Source organism: Papaver somniferum, chromosome 3 (genome assembly GCF_003573695.1).
Source record: "Papaver somniferum cultivar HN1 chromosome 3, ASM357369v1, whole genome shotgun sequence".
In the NCBI taxonomy this organism is placed as follows: Eukaryota; Viridiplantae; Streptophyta; class Magnoliopsida; order Ranunculales; family Papaveraceae; genus Papaver; species Papaver somniferum.
Window position 1 is genome coordinate 200,515,966 of NC_039360.1, and position 11,210 is coordinate 200,527,175.

Below are 11,210 nucleotides of genomic sequence, written 5' to 3' on the forward strand. Positions count from 1 at the left end.
CATGGTGTCCGTGTCTCAGTCCTGAGATTTTTGGTATTTTCTGACGAGCGTTTGAGCAACATTTTGAGAAAATACGAAGAAACCGGGGTTTTGCTAAAACTGGGAAACTTTATAAGACGAAGGAAATAATAATAAAATAAGGGATCATGGAGTGTGGGACCGGCTATGGCCAAGGCATGGCCGGCAGGACAATAAGCCCGGTCCGTGACACTTTCCCTGATTTTATATTATTTTTCATGATTTTATGAAAATACCATGAAATCAAAGAGTGTGTGAAACTAAGGAGTTTTCCTTGAAGTGAAGGAGTTTCCATGAGATGAGGGAAACAATAAAATTAATAATGATAAAATAAGGCGCGTATGGGATCGGCCTTGGCTGGGGCATGGTCGGTTGGCTAGTGGCCCGGTCCCTGAGTCTTCCCTAATTTTATATTATTTTCATGATTTGAAGGAACTATCATGAAATTAAGGGATTTCCATGAGACGATGGAAATAATTTATAAAATAAGGAATTACAAGGTGTGGGACCGGTCACGGCTAGGGAATGCCCATCCGGCTAGCGACCACGGTCCCGTGACACCTTTCCTAATTTTATGTAAATTTTGTATAATTTCATTAATGTGAAGGAAATACCATGAAACAGAGGAGTTTCATAGGATTAGGGAATTTCCATGAGACGATGGAAATAATTAATAAAATAAGGAATTACAAGGTGTGGGACCGGTCACGACTAGGGCATGGCCGGCCGGCTATTGACCACAGTCTCGTGACACTTTCCTAATTTTATGTAAATTTTGTATCCTTAATGTGAAGGAAATACCATGAAACGAAGGAATTTCATCAATTGAAGAGTTTTCATGGGATCAAGGAAAATAATAAAACATGATAAAATAAAGGGAGAAGCATGGGACCGACCACGGCGGCATGACCGGCCGGCCGGTGGACTTGGTCCCCTTAGACGCCTCTTTAGATATTTTGTTATTATTATTTTCTCCATGGTTTTATCGTTCCTTCGTGTTATCGAATGTTTGTTCGTGCATTTATTGCTGAATACACTTGCACCATTTCCTTGGGGCTTACTCGATGGTGGCTTAGATGCCCGTACGTTAAATATTTATTACTAACCCATGAAATTCTACTGGGAAAAGTCATAAATTTGAAGTAACGAAATATTATACAGAATGTAGAATATTTTCTAGGAATTCAATTGATGAATCTTGCGACTAGAAATAATTAATTGATGGCTCTATACTAGCAGGCATGCTGTCTAGGAGCATTATAATTATTCAGAAATCGAGGTATGAGCTAGCTGGAGCAGAACGCTCTATTTGAATGTTTATTTTGTAAAGTCATGGAACATTGCGAGGTCCTGAAGACGTGGTGCTCTATACTAGTGAGTAATACATCTAGGAGCCGTCCAATCATTTCGATTATTTACAGAAGTGATTACTGAAATTGCTATGTTAATGGAGTATGTTGTGGTCTTAGCTGAGAGACTGCATATATATGCTCTGAGAAGTAATATACTCGATCAAAGACTTTTGAATATATTATGAGAGGCAGTACGCTCGATCATAGGTGTGGCATGATATTTCACGCTTTAATGAGAGATAACTCTCAATATTCGTCTGACTGCTGGATCAGGGATATGTATAATTATGGTTTTACGATTTTAGCCTTTGTCGAAAATCCACCATCTACAATAGTTGAGTAGATCGACATCAATACAATTCTTTGTGATTCAAAGTATTGATGGAAAAGTCTTGACAATTACTTTGGTAATTGTTATTGGATAGATCTAAGAACCTGACAGAGGAGTTTATTGGGATAAACGGAAGAGCCTTTTGTCAAACTCATATCACTTGTTTGAAAAGATTTGTTACCGAACATATTTGTTGTTCCTTTACTTTTTCGAATACGAACCAAAGAAATTGTTCCAAGTGCGTGGCTTATTGCAATTTGGAGGCGCAGGGATACATACAGAACTAGGTGAACTATAGGTTTAGTTGCTTGGTCTCAACTATACGAAGTTGGTTTGATTTTGTATAACGGCTTAATCCCGAGAGTATTGAATTCTGGGCAAGGTCCCGGGGTTTTTCTGCACTTGAGGTTTCCTCGTTAACAAAATCTTGCTGTGTCATTTACTTTTATTTTCCGTAATTATAATTGTTGTTATTATAATTTAAATTAAATTACACAAACGTTAATTCCTATTTACTTGATAGCAATCCTATTATGTTTGGTTAAGTCCGAACCTATTATCAAGTAAACATACTTCGTTGTCATATTGTCTCGATCTCGTATCCATAGACGATCACACGAAGTATAAATCGATTAGTTGCATTGTCTCGACACAGTCCATAAACAATCACTTTCAGAGAAAGGACTTAGAGGTGGAAAAGTTTTAGATTGAGGTATATTTGGGTACCCTCGTCTTTTCGCAAAAGTTAAGCCTTTTATGTCATATTGCAAATATTAATGGAAGAAAGGATGAACTTTTGTTTACAAAGATTAAGTCTATTATATGTCATTGTGCAAATAGTGATGAAAAATAGAATAAATCTTTGAATATTCCGCAGTATTGGTCTTTCCATGATCCACATCTTGTGTATGTACTGTGTTGCTCTGTAAGTTCTCTTATGTTGAGCATGACCAATTGAATTGATCATTTTCCTTGTGGTTAATTCAATTGAGATTTTTGGATACAAATTCATGTTTCATGTGATTTGTTAATGACCAAAGAAATCCTTCTTTTCTTGTAAAAGTAAGGTCGTTCTTGTTGTTCTTTCGGGAATCACATTTTATGGGGGAGAGTTCTTAATTGAACTTGTGCTTAATTGCCAAATCTTTGTGGGGAGTGCGGCTGTGGAATATTGTAGGAGTTATATTGTATCATTATAAACTCCTTGATGAATACACTAAGTTTCGACTATGTGAAATCATCGAAACAAGTTGGTATGTTGTTCTCTTTTGATCATGAAGTATCTCTATGAAACATTCATGAGGATCCCACTAGTTTCCGTACCTTTGCCAATTTATATTGACAAAAAGGGGGAGAATTAATGTGTAGTTCACACTACAAATACATATGGTTTACGAATCATTATGTAGGGGAGTGGTTTTCATTGTGAGATGAAGTATTGACTAAGAGGGAGTGATACATGTAACCATAGTATTTTTGTCAAAGTTGTGATACAATTGAACTTTGATGCTGTGTAATAATACTATGACATTGCATAAAAATGATTGAGAGCAACTGTTTTCTCATTGTTATTGCTATGGATCTTCAACAACTATGATGCTGAGTTGAACACACTTAGAATGATGGAGTACTTGGAAGTGACGAAGATTTCGAGTAATGTTGAAGAACCAAGGATATCAAGCATTTGGATGAGAATCTACAAAGTTTATTTAATTTGTAATCCATATGTATTGATAGTTTTGTCACTATAATTTGTAAAGGGGGAGATTGTTAGAGCAATGCTCGGTCGAACTTGCAAGCTCAAGCTTGTTTGTCAATGTTAGTGATCAAAACTATAAGTCTTGATTTCTGGTCTACTTATAAATGTCTCGGACTAGGATAGATTGTGTAGTTGAGCATTACACTTCATGGCATTCATCATTTGAAGATGAAGAACTACTAAGGAGAGATTGTGGAACTTCATCAAAACTATAAGTCTTGATTTCTGGTCTACTTATAAACGCCTGTTGTCATCCTGTAAGAAAGTTTCAACGATTGAAATAAAGTTTAGAATACTTAACCATCATTGGATTATGAACATAGTGTGCTTTCTTGCATGTATGTTATCCATGACCGGAACTAAAGTATGGATACCCGTATGCGTACTTGTAGTGGTGAAATTCCGTGTACCAAGTATACATACAGGCTGGGATTTGGAAGTGTACTAAGTATACGTACCCGTTCGCATACTGGTGAACCCAAACTCATACCGGAAATTTAAGTATGTGTACCCGTTTACATACTTGAGTGGTTAAGTTCTAGAATTGGTTTACCCATTAACTAATACATTTATATATTAAGGAATGCATTCTTTTCAAACCATGGCTATAATTTTCATGAATTGATTCGAGTGAATCAAACCGATTTTGCTTCAATTGTGTTCTTGTATACTTCTATGAGAATATACCAATTGAAAAACTCTTTAACTAGTTTCATTTGAGTCATTTGAACTAGTTATAATTAGGATGAGTAAGGTTGATATGAGAGTGTTCATATAGCTAACTTCGGTTAACTACGGTTGAGACAACATGGTGTACATGTTTAGGTACGGTTACTTAAAACTAAATGAAGTTACATTTCATTTGTGTATAACAAGCTAAGTTCGATCTGACGGTTGAAAGATATTATCTTGAATCTAATTAGGTTTTCATCTGACGGTGAATATTGAATGCTTTGTTACCAAGGTAACTTAGATTGCAAACCCTGATTTGAAAACTATATAAAGGATAACTCTAGCAACTGGGAAACCTAATCCCCACACCTTCTGTGTGATACTAGTTGTATAAGCCAGAGTCGATTCTTCTTTAACCTTAGGTTTTCACGAAACCCTGTAGGTTAACGACTTGAAGACTTCATTGGGATTGTGAAGCCAAACTCAACTATTTTCTCTGTAGTTGCGTTTTCTGATCTTGCCCCGTTATATCGTATTGAGTACTATCTTCTCTAAGATTTGATCGAGATTGATCTCCGATAGGAAAGATAAAAAGTAGTCACAAACATCTTCGTCTCATCAATTGTGATTCCACAATCTCTTTTTCGCTACCATACAATTAAGATTATTGTGAGGTGATTGATAAATACTAGGATGTTCTTCGGGAATATAAGTCCGGGTTATCAATTGGTTCCTTTTCACCTTGATTTATCAAAAGATGGAACAAAACTCATAGGTATTTCTGTGGGAGACAATATTTATTCCAATAGACTTTTCTGTGTGAGACAGATTTGCTTATCAAGTCTTCGACTTTGGGTCGTAGCAACTCTTGATTGTGGGTGACATCAGTTAAGGGAATCAAGTGCATAGTATCATGCTGGTATCAGAGACGTAAGGAGCGCAATTGTACCTTGAATCAGTGTGAGATCGATTAGGGTTCAACTACAGTCCAGTCTGAAGTTCATTGGTAGTAGGCTAGTGTCTGTAGGCTTAATACAGTATGGTGTTCAAAGCTGGACTAGGTCCCGGGGTTTTTCTGCATTTGCGGTTTTCCTCGTTGACAAAATTCTGGTGTCTGTGTTATTTCTTTTCCGCATTATATTTTGTTATATAATTGAAATATCACAGGTTATGTGTTGAATCGATTAATTGGTATATCCAACCTTTGGTTGTTGATTGAAATTGATTGATCCTTGAACATTGGTATTTGGTACCGTTCAAGTTACTTCTCTTATATTCAATCGGGCTCGCAAATTCCTATTTACTGATTGCAGATTCAATTGAGAGATGGAGATATAAAACTCTTTGATATACTTTTCTCTAGATTGAGTCTGACCGTCTAGTTGATTATCTTGAAAGTATGTTGGAGTTTGTCTGTTCAGATTGCCAAATGAAATAATTGGTGTGGTTGTTGTGTCCCCGCTTTTTCAATTGGTATCAGAGCAGGCAAACACGTTAAAACCTTATCAGTCTGTGTTTGTAGCGGTCTGTCAACGGACGAGAATATCTCTGATAAACGCATCACCAGAAATAAAAGTTATGTTTCTATAAAATCTATTAAAGAGAAAGATTTGTCAATCTCAAATATAGATGAACCCTGTGTTCCAATGAAACAGACTTGTATTGACAACTGTTACCCTGACTACCTTACCGTCAAGTCTGACTCTGAAGTAGAAAGGAATGCAGCCAAAGAGAGTGCAGCGATTCTAAAACTTGTTAGAATCCAGGCTGATAATGTCAATCGGTTGAAACACAAAGTCAATGTCCTTGTTTGTATGGTAAATGAGCGTGACTCTCTTCTAAAGGTCCTTCATGAGGAAAACACCTCAGTCTGTTCTTCACGAACTCTGCTTGAGGGAAAACTCAAAGAGGATGCTTTGGAAACTGAACTTATTTTGAGTAAACTCTCTATTCAAGAATGTTCCAAAGAGTCCACTATACCAAATCCCCTCCTGTCGGAAAAGATGTGCCCGTGTCTTCCTCTAATAAAGTAATATCCATATCACTCGAAAGGAAGATATCTCCCAACAATGGTATTAAGACTGTTTTGTCTAATTACTCAGGTGGTCAGAAAGTGTGTCTCTTTTGTGATTTAAAAGGACATGGTGGAAAAAATAGGAAATCTAGGTTGAATGACAATTCTATTGATCGTCTTCAATACACCTTAGATTTGATTCTCAAAGGTGTAACTGACATTTGTATGTCTAAACCAATTGGTTTTAGTACTCACCCTGTGTACCCCACCAGTAAAGTCAGTTCGATGTGTTCCTCAAATGTTCAAATACGAAACAATCTTCCTAAACCATTTCGTTCAAGAAGAACTCATGGTTTTTCTTCTATCAAAAAGGGAGATAACGTTTTTCAAGATGTGAAAAAGGTACCATAATAAGGAAGCACAAATGGAGAGATGGAAGACAACCTAAAAATGATAATTGAAGGTTATAAAGAGATAATTAACAAGCTGTCAATTCCCTCTAGAAAAATTTCTCCAGGTAAGAACAAAAACTATGCGTCGTATTTTGATGATAGTAAATTTTATGATAACTTTTCACACCATAACGGTTTTCCTACAAAGATCAGGAGAAATAGGTTCAACCAAAAACAACGTTCATTTGATGAGCTCAAGGCTCATATTTGTGCTAATTAATCATAAGGTTGAAATCTCACGCAAAAATCCTGGTTGAGTGAGATATGGTCAGGTATACTTAATGGCAAAGTGTTTTCTGATTCTCTAGGTATTTTCTTATCGTTCATAGAAGGATTGTCATTCATAAACATTTTTGCATTAAGTATGTGTGCTTTTATTTAGTCAATCTTTTGATTTTTAATTTCTTCGTGTAATTCTAGTCTGTCAAATTGCTACACTTATGCTCTAAATTTTTTCTTTGATGAGAACATAAAATTTATTGAGATAAAAAATGTGTGAAATTTTTCTTGTAGCAAAAAATTGATGTTCAAACAACCTTCTTATTTCATGTCTTTTACTATTTGGGTATTTTCCGTCTATGGGTCAAGTTTGTGTTTGTACGGGTTCCCATGTTATTTGTCGCAGACTATTTCTGGTAACCCTAAAATTTGTCTCCCCAAGAATCCGTTTAAATTTCAAAACCTTTTGTTTAAGCACGCATATTTTAGTTTTTTTTTTTTTTGATTAGAGGATGGCTTCTCCACCTTGTTCTTTGGATTTGCCGGAAAATTTTGTTGATAAAGCTATTTACTTTGAATTCGAAGTAAAGAAAAAAAGAACCATTGTTAAAGCTGACAACCTTCATCCTGGTGCATCATGCTTTTATGCATATTCTCATCAAGATCGAGAAAATGCCAAGATGGTTTCTGCTGAAGTGGTTCATGGTTTTCTCAATGATCTCGGGAAAGCAAAACTGAAGCTTGGAAACTCTATGAAGGATCTTGATATATTACAAACTGAGTTGAAAAAGGTTAACTCTGACCTTGTTCTCATGAAATCACATGTTAAGGATCTTCTCTGAAAATGCAGTCAATGCTGCCAGTCACAAGCTTTAAGGTCTTGAAACCCGTGAAGATACTGAACACAAACTCTGATTTTAACATGTGTTCAATTGTTTTGGTTTTAGAGTAGTTTTGTTTTGTCTCAATGTCTATGAAACTTCTTATGAGAATTTATTCTTGTGTTTTTAATAAGGATAACTAGGGTTTGGAATAGCCATTATTGTGAGTACACATAGCTATTGCCAACGTTTTCATATTGCAATGTTTTCAGATTTATTTATTTAAATTCTAAAGTTGATTTGGAAGATGATTTTTGCAGTATTAATCTTTATGATTTTATATATTGCAAATTGTTATAGGATATGTTGTTTACGTCCGTGAACCTTGACTGTCCCATATTTGTTCAAAAGTTAACTCTATTATATGTCAGTATGAAATTATTGATAAAAGATACAATGAACTTTTGACTACAAAAGTTAAGCCTTTTATATCATTACGCAAATATTGATAGAAGAAAGGATGAACTTTTGTTTACAAAGATTAAGTCTATTATATGTCATTGTGCAAATAGTGATGAAAAATAGAATAAATCTTTGATTATTCCGCAGTATTGGTCTTTCCCTGATCCACATCTTGTGTATGTACTGTGTTGCTCCGTAAATTATCTTATGTTGAGCATGACCAATTGAATTGATCATTTTCCTAGTGGTTAATTCAATTGATATTTTTGGATACAAATTCATGTTTCATGTGATTTGTTAATGTCCAAAGAAATCCTTCTTTTCTTGTAAAAGTAAGATCGCCCTTGTTGTTCTTTCGGGAATGATATTCTATGGGGGAGAGTTCTTAATTGAACTTGTGCTTAATTGCCAAATCTTTGTGGGGAGTGCGGCTGTGGAATATTGTAGGAGTTATCTTGTATCATTATAAACTCCTTGATGAATACACTAAGTTTCGACTATGTGAAATCATCGAAACAAGTCGGTATGTTATTCTCTTTTGGTCATGAAGTATCTCTATGAAAATTTCATGAGGATCCCACTAGTACCTTTGCCAATTTATATTGACAAAAAGAGGGAGAATTAATGTGTAGTTCACACTACAAATACATATGGTTTACGGATCATTATGTAAGGGGGAGTGGTTTTCATCATGAGATGAAGTATTGACTAAGGGGGAGTGATACATATCACCATAGTATTGTTGTCAAAGTTGTGATACAATTGAACTTTGATACTGTGTAATAATACTATGACACTGCATAACAATGATTAAGAGCAACTGTTTTCTCATTGTTATTGTTATAGATCTTCAACAACTATGATGCTGAGTTGAACACATTTAGAATCATAGAGTACTTGGAAGTGACAAAGATTTTGAGTAATGTTGAAGAACCAAGGAGATCAAGCATTTGGATGAGAAGCTACAAAGTTTATTTATTTTGTAATCCATATGTATTATAGTTTTGTCACTAAAATTGACAAAGGGAGATATTGTTAGAGCACTGCTCGGTCGAACTATCAAGTGTTGCTATCTCAAGCTTGTTTGTCAATGTTAGTGATCAAAACTATAAGTCTTGATTTCTAGTCTACTTATAGATGTCTCGGACTAGGATATATTGCGTAGTTGAGCATTAGACTTCACGGCGTTCATCATTTGAAGATGAAGAACTACTAAGGAGAGTTTTTGGAACTTCATCAACAAAAGGTATATGGAGACTGAAACTCATCTATCACTTGGAAAATCTATTTATACTCTATATCCTATATTGAGATATAAGTCGCGTTACTGTATAGTTTTCTACTATACACATTTGAGATTCCGAGCTGAGTTTAACTCGCTTACATATTTCTCGAAATATGTGTTGGTAAGATTTCGCTTCAACCAAGTTCATCTTATATTCTTGACAAAAGTCAAAAGATGATCATGTGAAGATCGTCGAGTAACATCTTACATAGTTTGTGTGATACAATCATTTGGTGTAGACTTGGATTGTTTCATTATGATTATTTCAATAACTTGAAAATTGCTTTGATGCTAATAGTGTGTGAAAACGGCTATTGTCATCCTCTAAGAAAGTTTCAATGATTAAAATAGAGTTTAGAAAACTTAACCATCATTGTATTATGAACATAGTGTGCTTTCTTGCATGTATGTGATCCATGAACGGAACTAAAGTATGCACACCCGTATGTGTACTTTAGTTGTGAAATTTCGTGTACCAAGTACACATACCGGTACGCGTACTTGCGTAAGGTATAGTCCGGAAATTTCTGCTGGGATTTGGACGTGTATTAAGTATGCATACACGTTCGCATACTGGCAAACCCAAACTCAGACCGGCTACTTAAGTATGCCTACCCGTTCGCATACTTGAGTGGTTAAAGTTCTAGAATTGGTTTTCTCATGAACTAATACATTTATATATTAAGGAATGCATTCTTCGCAAAACGTGGATATAATATTCTTGAATTGATTCAAATTGAAAAGACGAGGGTACCCAAATATACCTCAATCTAAAACTTTTCCACCTATAAGTTCTTTCTCCGAAAGTGATTGTCTATGGACTGAGTCGAGACAATAAAACTAATCGGTTCACACTTTGTGTGATCGTGTATGGATACGAGATCGAGAAAATACGACAACAAGATAACTTGTGTGATTGGCTATGTATACAAGATCGAGACAATACAACAACGAAGTATGTTTACTTGATAATAGGTTCAGACTTAACCAAACACAATAGGATTGCTATCAAGTAGATAGGAATTAACGTTTGTGTATTCTACTTCTAATTATAATAATAACAATTATAATTGCGGAAATAGGAAAGTAAATGAGACAACAAGATTTTGTTAACGAGGAAACTGCAAATGCAAAAAATCCTGGGACCTTGTACTGAATTGAATACTTTCAGGATTAAGCCGTTATACAAAATCTAAACCAACTTCGTATAGTTGAGACCAAGCAACTAAACCTATAGTTCACCTAGTTCCGTATGTATCCCTATGCCTCCATCTTGCAATAAGTCAGGCACTTGGAACAATTCCTTTGGTTCGTATTCCAAACAATAAAGGAACAACAAATATGTTCGCTAAAAACTCTTTTCAAACAACTGATATGAGTTTGACAAAATGCTCTTCCGTTTATCCCAACAAACTCCTTTGTCAGGTTCTTAGATCTATCTCAATACAATTACCAAAGTAATTGTCTATATTTTGCGATCAATAATTCTTAGTCACAAAGACAATATATTGATGCCGATCTACTCAACTAATCAATCAAGATTATCACAAAGATAAAACGATTATAATTGGATCCCCAACCGATCAAGTTCTGTGCAACCCAAAGATTATGAACCCAAATCAGAAATCTTCTTCGTCTTCAGATCTTCTTAGATCTTTAATAAACACCTGCACACAATCAACTTGAATCTCTTGTGATCAATCGCATACAGAACGGAGTCTGTTAACAATGGATTATCACAAGACGTCTTTAGATCTACAAACAGTCTAAAGATCCCCGTCGAAACTTCGATCTAGTTTGAGTGAATCTTATATCAGAAGAAAAG